The sequence below is a fragment of the Podarcis melisellensis genome (genome assembly GCF_964234715.1).
Source record: "Podarcis melisellensis genome assembly, chromosome: 6".
In the NCBI taxonomy this organism is placed as follows: Eukaryota; Metazoa; Chordata; class Lepidosauria; order Squamata; family Lacertidae; genus Podarcis; species Podarcis melisellensis.
Window position 1 is genome coordinate 43106841 of NC_138538.1, and position 12491 is coordinate 43119331.

Here is a 12491-nt window from a genome sequence, read left to right on the forward strand (position 1 = left end):
AGTAAATGGGAATGTGTACATAATCTGAGTTCCCTCTTTTTCATTTAACAATGGCCAGGTCCACTGAAACTGTGGAACAATTATTCCCAATTTTGATTTATTTTTTGCAGTGAGTGATTATAGGAATCACAGGTAATCTGGTGTGTTTGTTGTGTTTTGGACGTTGTATTACAGAGGATCCATGATTTTGCATGTGGCCATTAACTACGAACTCCCAAATTTGGGATTGCTCCTGAGAAACTTCCAGTGTCTATGAAACGAATGTAGTGTAACAGGGATCCGAATACTATCAAGCACCAGGGAAGCTAGGATGTGCAGGAGCAAACCGTTGTATTAAATATTTCTGCAGCAATAAAACTCACCTTTTGTTGGGGACAGGGCCAGCATGCAGTGTGAAGATAATCTGATGGCGTGTTTGTGTTGGGATAAGAGCTGCTGTCTGGGGTGGTCTTTAAAATCCTTCCTTGGGCAGGGGGTGGTTTGTAAATAATCCAGTTTCACAGAGAAATCTCATTGACAAATGTTAACTGAAGTGATAAGGAGAACAATCAATTATTTAGAGAGTGGAAACAGCCTCCAGTAGGCTGTACAACTGCAAACAAACACTCCCTAGACTCAACCACTTGGCAGGATTTCAGACCACATCTGAGCTTTACCCTCAGCCCAAGAGATCCAAAAACTCCTCTCTCTCCTTCTCTCTCTCTCTCTGAGCAGAATTTCCAGAGGACTTCAGTTTCCACGAACAAGGTACTGATACTTTAAGACATTATGACCCTGTTTCCCCAAAAGGAGGTTGGTGGATCTCACCAATCAACTGGATGCTTTCTTCTGCATCTTTCACTGACCAAGGGTGTCTCAATCCTGGATATCATGCTTCCTTAAGATACTCTGCTTTAGGAAATATGGAGGTCAGGTGTGCAGCACAGACAACTGTCAAAGTGCTTGGGACTGATAGCAACCCAAGTGGAGCAGACCCAGCTTTAATTTATTAGTGCTTTTAATGCTTTATACGCATTTTGACATTCTTAGCAACAATGTATTTCACTTCCAAAGAAAAGAGGGATTCAAATTGGTTGAGTGAACAATGTAAACCTAAGCACCGAGGAGGACAAGACCCCTCTTCAGCTGCGTTGAAGAGGAAGGAGCAGCTTTTCACACTCTGTCCCCCACCTCAAAAAAACCCTTCTAAAGAACTATGAAAGTTACTGGCACCCTATCTTCCTTTGGGTCTTAGATTTGGGGTAGAGAAGCCATGGCCTTCCCGATGTTGTTAGATCCTTAATAATGTCATAGATCTTAGCTGTTAGTGAATGGTAGAAATCAACAAATTGTGGCATTTAGGTAATATCTGAGATATGAAGGGAAAATACAAGCTGCAGAACTGTACTAAGAAAGAAATTTCTGGATTTGCTTATGCAAATCAGTCTGGCTAGGCCAGCTAAGCGCAGAGCCATTGAGAAACTATGGGGAAACCAGGTACTGGGCCATTAAGTGCAATTGTCGATGCAAAAAGCTATCCTTCACCTCCTGCTCTGAGAAGTAGACAGAGACAAGAGATTTGGGAGGTTGCCAAGGCAATGGGGGATGATGTCACAGAAAAATGTGTCCCTTTTGAAATCTAAAGATGTTCTGGGGACAAGGAGGAGGAGGTAGCCAAACTCTGTGGCTGGAGGAGGCTGCTGCACCCTGGAAGCCTGCTACTTTGGACCCAAGCTTGCTGAATCTATGAGGGAACAATGAGAGGCACTCTTGGGGAAAACAGCTATTATTATTACTATTATTATTATTAAAATAGAAAAAATACCTCTCACAATTGTGGGGAAGACTATGGTCATGGGAGCTGTGCTCCTGCTCAACCTGCTATCTAGGTGCAGCTTCAAAGCGCTTCCTGTTCTCCCTTCCTAGGGTTCTTTTTCTTTTAACTGGACTTTGTCCATATAACCCTTCAAATAGAGAGCAGTTCTCTTGAACGTAGCACTCATGGTCACCTTATTTCCAACTCTAGCACCACCGGAGCACTGGCATTGGAAGAGGGACAGCCATGGAGCTTTCTGTATGTGCAATGAGGAGGCGTCAGATGGCAGACCCCCCTTTCCCCCTGCAATGAGGTCAGTAATATTCTGCGGCTCCTGCAACACCCTCACAGTGACCACAGGCTTGGGCTCTTGCACATTATATCAATTTGAACTGGGTCCTCCTGCTGTCAGGTGCCATATAAATATTCCATTATTGTTAACCTTCTTTGTTCATGTTATCAGCAAGCATGCTGGTTAGGGAGTCTGTGGGCGTGCAGACATTAGCACCTTAAAATGCAGCAAGGTCGTTTCCCCCTGCTGTGTTTCAAACCACATTTTACTTCACGCCATTACCTGATTTGTTTCGCCACATCTGCAACCCTTCTGAACTCCTATTCAACAAAGCAATCATCTGTGCATGTGCTGTCCTCTGCACATGCTCAACAGGTGTCTCAAATATACACACCGCAGCTTAACTGTGGCCTATGTTTCCGAAACTCAAGAAACTACTGAATACATATAGCTTGTGGCTAACGTCATGTGTGTTCTGCTTCAAGCATCAGCCCGGGGAGTGCGCTGGAGCCTGAGTAAATGGTAATGTGTACACAGCCTGGGATTTTGTGTTGTTTTGTTTAACCACTGAGGAGAACCATTTGGGATAGGAAATGTGTTCAGTTTTAATACAATTTTCTCTGACTTGGTTACTGTTTGAACATTGCACTATTTGATTTGTGACTGATGTCTGAGATACATATGTGCCAGGGCTAGGCCTTTTTTGTTGTTGTTCATTTTGTTGATTACGATGGCATGTTTCCCCCTTTGGTTTTTGAACTGTTCCCTTGACTTTTGCTGTTGGCTTAGGTTGCTCCTTTTTTATCTTCCAGAAGTATTCTACTATTAGAACAAAGGGCTTAGAAGAAGTGAGTTTACTAGGGCTCAGCCTTGGTGCCTGTGTTTTCAACGCCAGGCAAGTCTCAGCCTTGGTAGAGGTGGCATTAATAACTGTTATGTACTGAGTTGAATAGGATCCAAAATGCAGCAGTCTGATTAGTCCTAGAACAATAGGATCCAAAATGCAGCAGTCTGATTGGTCCTAGAACAATAGGATCCAAAAGGCAGCAGTCTGGTTGGTCCTAGAACAATAGGATCCAAAAGGCAGCAGTCTGGTTGGTTCTAGAACAATGCAGCAGTATGATTGGTCTGCAGGAGCCACCCAATCCGGCTCCAGATGGAAGTGAATCCACAACCTGATTGGTCTACAGGAGAATTCCAGAATTAGCCAATCACGTGCAGCCCATTGTGTAAATAATGTATATAAAGCAGATACTTTGAGGGGACATTCATTCCTCCTCACCACTATGAGCTGAATAAAGAGCATGAAATCCACTCTCGACTCTAGTATATTTCAATAACAAAGCAGAGGTTAGATTTCTGAGCACAGCAAAAGTATATTTCCCCTCACTCAGTGAGTAACTGCAACTCTTCCACCCACAGCTGGAAGGAGTGTGTGTGTAAGGTTCTAAATGCATGGCTTCAGACCCTGAGACCCAGAGCTTCTCTCTTTTTAGAACTGAGGGGTGTGTGTGTAAGCAAACTGCCAAAGTTGTATGAGGAATGTAGGCAGACCATTCTCTTTTCTTTTTCAAGGCAAAAAAAAAAAAGTTGCCATATTTTCACTCCATAACTCACAGAGACATAAGCCCATTCAGTGAATTTCGAAGTGGGTTAAAGGTATGTCTCTTAATTATCCTCCCAAAATATTCTCGGTTAATGGCTTTCAAATGTTGGCATCTGTCCTTTCCTTGTGCACTTTGGCTGCTGGCTCCGTCTCAAGCATACAGCAACTCCTCCAGGACTGAGATATTTAAACACCATCTCCTCTCCGGTTTCAGCAGCGTGTTGTAAAGAAAACAACTCCTGCCGGCTGCAGCAGGAAATCACTATTTGGCTTTATGAGGCACCTCTTCCTGACAGCCCTCACTGAAAAGCCTTTGCGAGATTTACAGGGTTAGTATCCCACAGCCAGTCCAGCCCGGTCCCTTTTTGCTCCCATCACAACTCCTCTTGGAAAGAGCAGAGCGGTGGGCCTGGAATGTGGCACTCTCCAGAATAAGAGACCTTCCACTCTATTCGCTTGTTAGGCTTGGCCATGACTGGAGACAAGAAATGGATGAGGAAAGGAGGCCCTTGCTGACAGCAGATCCAGGAACCAGAAACTAAGGGTATAAAAACAGGGAGGTCCAAAATACAGTCCAAATGCAGAATAGAGTATCTGTATAAACATACCGGAGTAGAGGCCCGAGGCAGAAAAAACATCCTTTGCTCCAATGATCCAAACAAAAGAAAACACAACACTTGCCTTACCCAGCCAGTGATAATAGAAGAACTTTCATTGAAGAAGAAAGCAAGCCACCCCCCCCCCAAAAAAAATCCACCCAGAAATATGGATTCTGGCACTAATAAGAAGGAAATAGCTTTACGCACGAAGGTGCAACTTGCTATTGGACCAGGCAAATGGATATGAGACAAACCCCAAGTACTGTGTTTGAGCCAATCATAGATGGAAGACGATTCCTCAATTCTGCAGACATAGCTTGCCCTGCCCACAGCACCACGTTATATCCTCCCAACATCTGACACACAGGATATGGGCTTTCTTTTTAGTAAACACTAATCAGCAAACTAATTTCTTAGGAATAAAACTCCATGTTTCTGGCCAGTGTAGGATTCCTACCAATCTTCTCATTGTACTACTGCAGCCAATGGGGGGGGGGGGAGAGATTGAAATTAAGAGGAATTTGGAAATCCAATATAGTCTATTAGCATTGCCACCAGCTACATCAGCCTTCCAAAAAGCCTACAAGCTCACATGGTTATTTAACTACACTATATTCTACCTCTTCCTATGTACTCACATTTGCTATGTATGGTCTAAGAAAAGAAACAACTTATATCATGTTTCATTGTCTGTTTGCCGGAGAGCGAGACCAGTTTCATACATGCTAACAGCTTAGTGCTGTTAAACCTTTCTCTCAGTACTATCAGTGTACAGTTTCTAAGAGCCCAACTATTTGTGATGTTAAATGCGACTCTGCATATAATGCAGGCACAGAGCAGGAATGTAACCCTTTCATTCCTTGCAGCCCCAATGAAAACCCTTTTTCAGAAGCTGACATTGGCTTTTGGAGGAAATTTCCCATTGGCAAACAAACAGTGGGTGGGACAGGCTCTCTAAAGCTCATATAATTTGCATTGTATGGATTTGAAACCATGTTTAAACCCCTACATGGTCTCTACACAGCATGTATCACATGGTGGCCTTTTCAGAGATGTCTCCTCACCTGTGTTAGCTCTCTCTATTCTGAGGTGCATCTTTACCATTTTAGATTGTTGGTAAATACACACCCCACCACAGTTTTTTGGGTGGGAATGTTGGAGACCTGATTAGATAAATGGATTAGTTGCTTCTGCTGTGTTTTGTTTTTGGTTTTGTAAATTACTATTTAATGAATTGTTATGAGTAGTAGTGTAGTTTAAGGACTGTGTTGTTTTACGGATTTATGTACTATGCGAAGGGCAGTACAGTGGTACCTTGGGTTAAGAACTTCATTCATTCTGGAGGTCCGTTCTTAACCTGAAACTGTTCTTAACCTGAGGTACCACTTTAGCTAATGGGGCCTCCCACTGCTGCCACACGATTTCTGTTCTCATCCTGAAGCAAAGTTCTTAACCTGAGGTACTATTTCTGGGTTAGCGTAGTCTGTAACCTGAAACATCTGCAACCTGAAGCGTCTGTAACCCGAGATACCACTGTATATATATATATATAATCCGAAACAACAACAACCATTATTTGCCTATCTAACTAACAAATTTCAAACTTCCTGCACATATGCTGTCACCTGTGATAAAGTATGTTCTGTCTGAAGTGACATGGCAGCGCGGGCATCTGTTTCTCCATCCCCCTCCTCCAGACTCGGGTGAAATGGATGAAGCTAGAGGAAAGTCTCATTTCCCTTGTTGGGTTTCTTTAAAAAATAAAAAATATTTTGTATGGTGCATCTATGCACATGCTTTTGAAGAGTGGCAGTGCGGGCAGGGAGGGGGGACTTCTGGTAAATCTGATAGGGTTTTCTTACACCCCTGTCAGTTTCACTTGAATCCACAGACAGAGGACAAGCTTGAAAGGCCAGGCAATGCCAAAAGGTGGTTTAAATACACATCGTTCCCAACCTTGTTTTGCTGGGACTGCATCCGAATGAGCATGCAGGGAGGAAATGTCTTCCCCCACACTAAGCCGAGGGGGAGTGGGTAGGTTTAGCAAGATAGAAAGAAACATTGTGAACTGTGCAAATGTGTAAAAGCAGGGGAAGAATCCCATGTGCTCATGAAATATGCCAGTGTGATTTTGTCCACATTCTTACTTGCTTTGGGAAACGTAGAAAAGAGGCGATTTATGAGCCTGAGTTAAACTGGTACAGTTGGGGAGTATGTTGCACTCCACCTTCTCTCAGCTCGTTACCCGGTCCCTTCCCTAGAGTACCTTTCCAGGAGCCAAGAAGAAAGAGCCACCAGCTGCCACATTATCTAGGCCTGTCTGACACTACACTTGATACATCAGCATCGATCCAGAGGCTGTTTGTTCACCTATATTCATGCAGCTGATTCAAGGTGGGCATCTGAGGATGAAGCTTAAGTATATCGGAGTTGAGAAGAATTCTGGTATTTAATGAAGTGAAGGCTGCTGGGAATTCTGCATTTTGGTTGGCTCCCACAGTGCATGTGTGGCTGTGCACATGCTCACACACCTGTGGATTGGGAGAGTGAGCACAAGCCATTATAAAGGCAGCAAACATCTGCTAGCATGTCGCGATGGCCAACATTTATAGCAGGAAACTGATGCCGGTTTGGTGCCCAAATGAAAAGCGGCCCCAGACACAGCAAAAGTTGGTCAGCAGTAAGAACTGATGTATACTAAACTGAACTAGAGTGGCCACCCAGGGCTTTTTAGTTTTGGAGAGGGGGCAGGAGGGGAAGAGGAGGTACCATTTATTACCTTAGTTGGTGCTTATAACTTTGAACCAAACCAGAGCAAATTCATTGTTTAAACAAGGCTGCAGTCTCACTGGGCTGCCTGGGAAATGGAGATAACCCCCCCCCCATGAAAAAGTGGTGTCCTCTGCTTGTTTAGTCTCTCTAAGCTAGTCATGGGCAATTGCATTCCATAAAAGTCTGAAAAATCATAACAGGTGTATTATGTGACTTAGACCATCAACACCTCTCTGATTACAAGAACTCTCTCATGGCAAAATTCCCTCATGGAAATCATTCTGGCAATCCTATAAAGAGGTAATTTACTGTTTGCAGTGGAGTGTGCAGCACATGTACCACAAAGCCACAAAGTGACGAAGGATTCACCCTTACGCAACAGAACTGCCTCCTTCCCCTCGCCATGTGCCTCCAGTGTGGTGTAGTGGTTAGGAGTGGTAGTCTCGTAATCTGGTGAACCGGGTTCGCGTCTGCTCCTCCACATGCAGCTGCTGGGTGACCTTGGGCTAGTCACACTTCTCTGAAGTCTCTCAGCCTCACTCACCTCACAGCGTGTTTGTTGTGGGGGAGGAAGGGAAAGGAGAATGTTAGCCGCTTTGAGACTGCTTCAGGTAGTGATAAAGCGGGATATCAAATCCAAACTCCTCCTCCTGTTCTTCTTCTTCTCAAACAGGGGTGGACTTTGGTAATCTTTCATAATATGGCACCTTGTGCAAGGCCAAAATTGGCACCCCCAAATGGACCTTCTCAATTGTAGATCTCAAATTTTCATCCTCTCAGCTTGGTGCCCTGTGCTAGGGAACTGCCCATAGTGCCCTAAATCTGGCACTGCTCTCCAGTCTATTATGTGGTTTGTGCAACACTCTGGAGCAGATTTGTGGAGGGTGTGGGGCATGAACAGGGGGAGGAGAGGGTGTGAAAGTGATGTTGTGCAAGTGGAAATCTTTACACTAATGGAAGGAGGGTGTTGGATACTGCCCATGGGTGTTAGGCTCTTGAGAAGATCACCTTTCTCCTTTGGATGCTGAGATGGTTGTGTGAATGTAAGTACTTGTACCTCAAACTGCTGATCATAGTTTTGAAAGTGCAGCGGTTCTCAACCTGTGGGTCCCCAGATGTTGTTGGACTACAACTCCCATCATCCCTGAGCCTTTGCTAGCTAGGGGTGATGGGAGTTGTAGTTCAACAACGTCTGGGGACCCACAGGTTGAGAAAGGTTGTCATACAGACAACTTGACTTAGGTGAACTTTCCTTATATAGCTGGGTATTGCTTGAGACAAAGCTCATTATCTTTGTATCAACTACTTATTGAATCCCTCCCCACTCCCCCACCAGAGTAAACTCCACCCAACTGCCCCTTTTCTCCTCCATCCTGGTAGCAATGCAGAACTTAGAGGAATACGGACTGTGTTCACTCAGGGCTGTGCTGCCGGAGAAGCCAAAGTTCCCAGACAGACTGCAGTTTGGCACACGGAGGTCTTGGGCCTGCCAAGTTGGCCTCACTTCCAGTATTGCAGGATTCAGAGTGCTTCTGTTCCCACAAGATATTACATGATAGCAACGCAGATCAGATCTGGCTCTTCCAATCCTAGGCAACTATCAGACGACTTCAAGGCAGAGCAAAAGGGTTGTTTCTGTGGAGTCCTGGAAATAAATGCAATGCAGAGTGCATTTATTCATTCATCCATGTACAGTATTTATAAGTCTGCTCTTTGTTGAATATTTTCAATCCTAGAGTAGGGGGGACTCAGTAATAAAGCTAAAGAGTGGGTACCAACAACATATAGACTTGTGCAATAAACAGCTAATGAATAATTCTATCATCAGGTAGACAAGCAAAACTAAAATGGCAAAAATTAAAACAACCCACTTAACCAAATACGTAGGTGGAAAAACACACAAGGCATTCAATCAGATTAAATGGCCAATGGTCTTAGCCATGGGTAGGCAAACTAAGGCCTGGGGGTCGGATGTGGCGCATTCGCCTTCTAAATCCGGCCCACAGATAGTCCTGGAATCAGTGTGTTTTTAAATGAGTAGAATGTGTGCTTTTATTTAAAACGCATCTCTGGGTTATTTGTGGGGCATAGGAATTTGTTCATCTTTTTTCCCAAAATATAGTCCGGCCCCCCACAAGGTCTGAGGAACAGTGGACCAGCCCCCTGCTGAAAAAGTTTGCTGACCCCTGGTCTTAGCAATAGTTCCCACCCCATTTTTCACTTATGGCTGACAACACCCCCCAAAAACACACAAAGAGGTCCCCAAGCTGTGCCAACCGATTCTCACTCAGTGGCTTTTGAAACAACAACTTAGGAACTTTCACCCCCACTCTCCAAGCCGTCCAGGCTCTCGCTGTGAGTGGTATGAACTGTTGTCCACAGGCATCCACAGCAGGAAGCTCTCATGACAGGGGGTTCGTGCTACAAAACTACAAAACTTTAGCATTGGTTTGGAGGGCACCCAAAATTTGGGGCTTTGTAGTTAATGAAGCTAACTTCATACCCTCCAACATTCCTCAGAGCAAATTAGAAATGTGTAAGCAACTGCAGCATCTTGGGTGGATTAGCTGACAGACTCCTCCCCCCCCCTGACAGCCCCCCCCAGCTGCCCTGAGACTCCCCTTCACCCCAGTGCACAAAATGGGGAGACTCATCAGATTTCAAAAGGCATCACCAATTCAACTCATGGGAGAGATCTGCTTCCAGATGACCTGTTTAGTGAGCATTCATTCTGATTTGTTTGCAGGGAAATTATACAGTGTTGCAATACCATGCAATTGTTGCCCCTCACTTCCCAGTGCTTCCCCCCCTCACATTCCTTATCGCAAAAAAATCCACTTTTGTGGGCAAGTAGGTTAGTTGTGCAAAAAACGCAAATCCCCTGTAATTGCACAACCTAAGTTCCTTGGCATGTGATTGAATCCTTCCCAAAAACAATCTCTGGATCTCCAGAGATGTTTGCTTGATATAATAATTTCATGATTTATCTCACCCTTATTTATTTATTTATTTATTTTTTAAAAAATCTATGCTTTCTCTATATACTACTCTGGGAGCTGTAAAGCAGCTAACAAACATTTTAAGTAACATAGAGCCTGACTATTTTTAACACCTCGAAGTCAACTGGCAGTGATATTTCTGTGGATTCTGGTGTACCAAAGTCGTTTTCACTGTGTGCTTTTTGTTGACTTTTCCAGCCAGGCCTGTAAATGATAACAGCTTTCTGTACTCCTCGCAGCACAACTTCTGTAGCGCTTTTCTTTCCTTGTCTCATTGCAGGTTGGGGGGGGGGGGAGGAAAAGCCCCGCACAGGCAAAATCAAGCCAGCAATTGTCTGAAGCGAAGGGGGACAAGGTGAAGCTGCCTAGACTACAGCCGTCAAGCCATTTGTTTTCTGGAGGGAAAAGCAGCAAGGCGGCTGATGGATCTGAAATGTTAATTTCTTCCAGCTGTTGTCAGTCTGGCAGGCTCTCAAAGGAAGTTTAATAGACTGCAGCCTTCTCTGCTTGTCCCCCCCTCCCCATTCCACCAGCTCCGCTTAGCAGAGGCAGCGCAGCACAACCGATGATTAAACAAAAGTCGTGACTCCCACGGAATTGTTTTTCTTTTTGGCTTGGCTCACTTTGGTGCCATGTGTTTCCTTGCCCTTTAAATTTTCAGCTTCTTAAAGGGGAGGAAACGGTTTCAGCCAAGGGGGTAGGCAACCAATGGGGGGCACGTTTAGATGTGACTGAAAGTCAGGTGACTAGCCTTGGACGCCATTTCACAGCACTCCACAGAATGTGCCAGTTTGGTATTGCGGCCAGAGAGGAAGCAGGATGGAGAAAGTTTCTGCGATGAAGGCGAAGAGAAAGAAGAAAACCCTCACATTTTATTGATTTTTTTTCCTTTGAAAAATGTGTGGCTAGAAATAGCATGTGCGGTTGAAAGCAACGATTGCCATAAGGGCAAGGAAAGTACCATATTGAACCAGAATACAGATGTGTTTACTACAATATCCTAAGAGCCAGTGCCAGCCCCATTGCATGGTAGAGCAAAGGATAACCACAACCTTGGCTACTCCACTTAAACACAACCCTCTACAACTGGCTGAGTGGAGGGTCAGTGTAACTCTACATCAGCCAGTGAAAACATCAAGAGAGCTGTCTGTCTGCCATTTAAAGCTCTTTCTTTTGTGGTGAGAGTCACCAAAAGTAATTCAAGACACATCTCAATGAGCCTGACCAGGTACTGGCAACACCTTTTCAGATTTCCTGACCCACACGCTCCTCCACTTCAGACATGCAAGGAAAGCACTTTGGTTCATGTTAGTCCCTCACCTTTCTACAAAGCTGGTGGAGACCAGCAACAGGCCTCTCTGGTTCCTACAAGTGAGCCTTGCATTCTCACATCCCACTGGAGAAGGTTTTCCTTGCCGAGGTTTGCTAGGTCACCAGAACAGGAGCACAGAGCCTGCAGTTTCAGCATCCCCTTACTGTTTGTTGAAAGTTAAGCTGGTGCCATTTTATAACAGCAGACAGAAGAGGAGGAAATCAAACCCTGCCTGAAAAAAATTTAAAAAGATTTTCTGACGTATGTCATCCTCTAGGCTTGGGATGAAAAGAATGCAAGCAGGATTTAGATATAGATCTTGGATATTGCTCTTGAAATAGCAACAGAAACTAGTATCAAAAACATTTATATTTGGGAAGAAAAGGAAAGAGATGTGATGCGGGGCGATGTTGTGAGAGGAGCCAATCTACACTAAAGATTTTGGCTCAGAAAATTCAGTCACACTCTTTTTGTATTATTTATTCAAAACCCACTGACTCCTCATTTTAATCCTTTTGTTTCATATAATTCTCACAACTACTTATAGGTCTCTTGTATCCTAATTTTATCAATGAGGAATTGAAGCTGAAAGGGGTTGTAATATGACCAAGGCCACACAATGAGGTGGTGGCCAAGGTGTGATCTGAAGTCAAGCTTCCCAGGGAGAAGATCAGCTTAGGACTGCAATGTCTCAATAATTCAACTTCAGCTGCCATCCTGTATATACATACCTGGAAGTAAGTGCTACTGGACTTAAGGGGATTTAATTTCTGAAACATTTGTTTACAAAAGCAAACTGGTCCACCCTGGCAGAAATAGCTTGGTTTCTTTCGAGTGAGAATAAAAAGCTTTATAACACACAGTTTTTTGCACTGACTGCAAAAAAAAAAGGAGAAAGGAAGGAGATAGATTAAATCACTATAAATTTTTGTGGTGATTTGGAGGCTAAATTTGAAATCAAGTTGGATTTGAGTTTGTTGATGTCTCTGGTAACCTCTTACATCATGGATGTTGGCTCATATTATGGATGGATGATCTGTATTGTTTTATTGGTTTATCATGGCCTTTAGCTCTGGGGGTTTATCATGGCCTTTAGCTAGAACAAGAAACATGTGT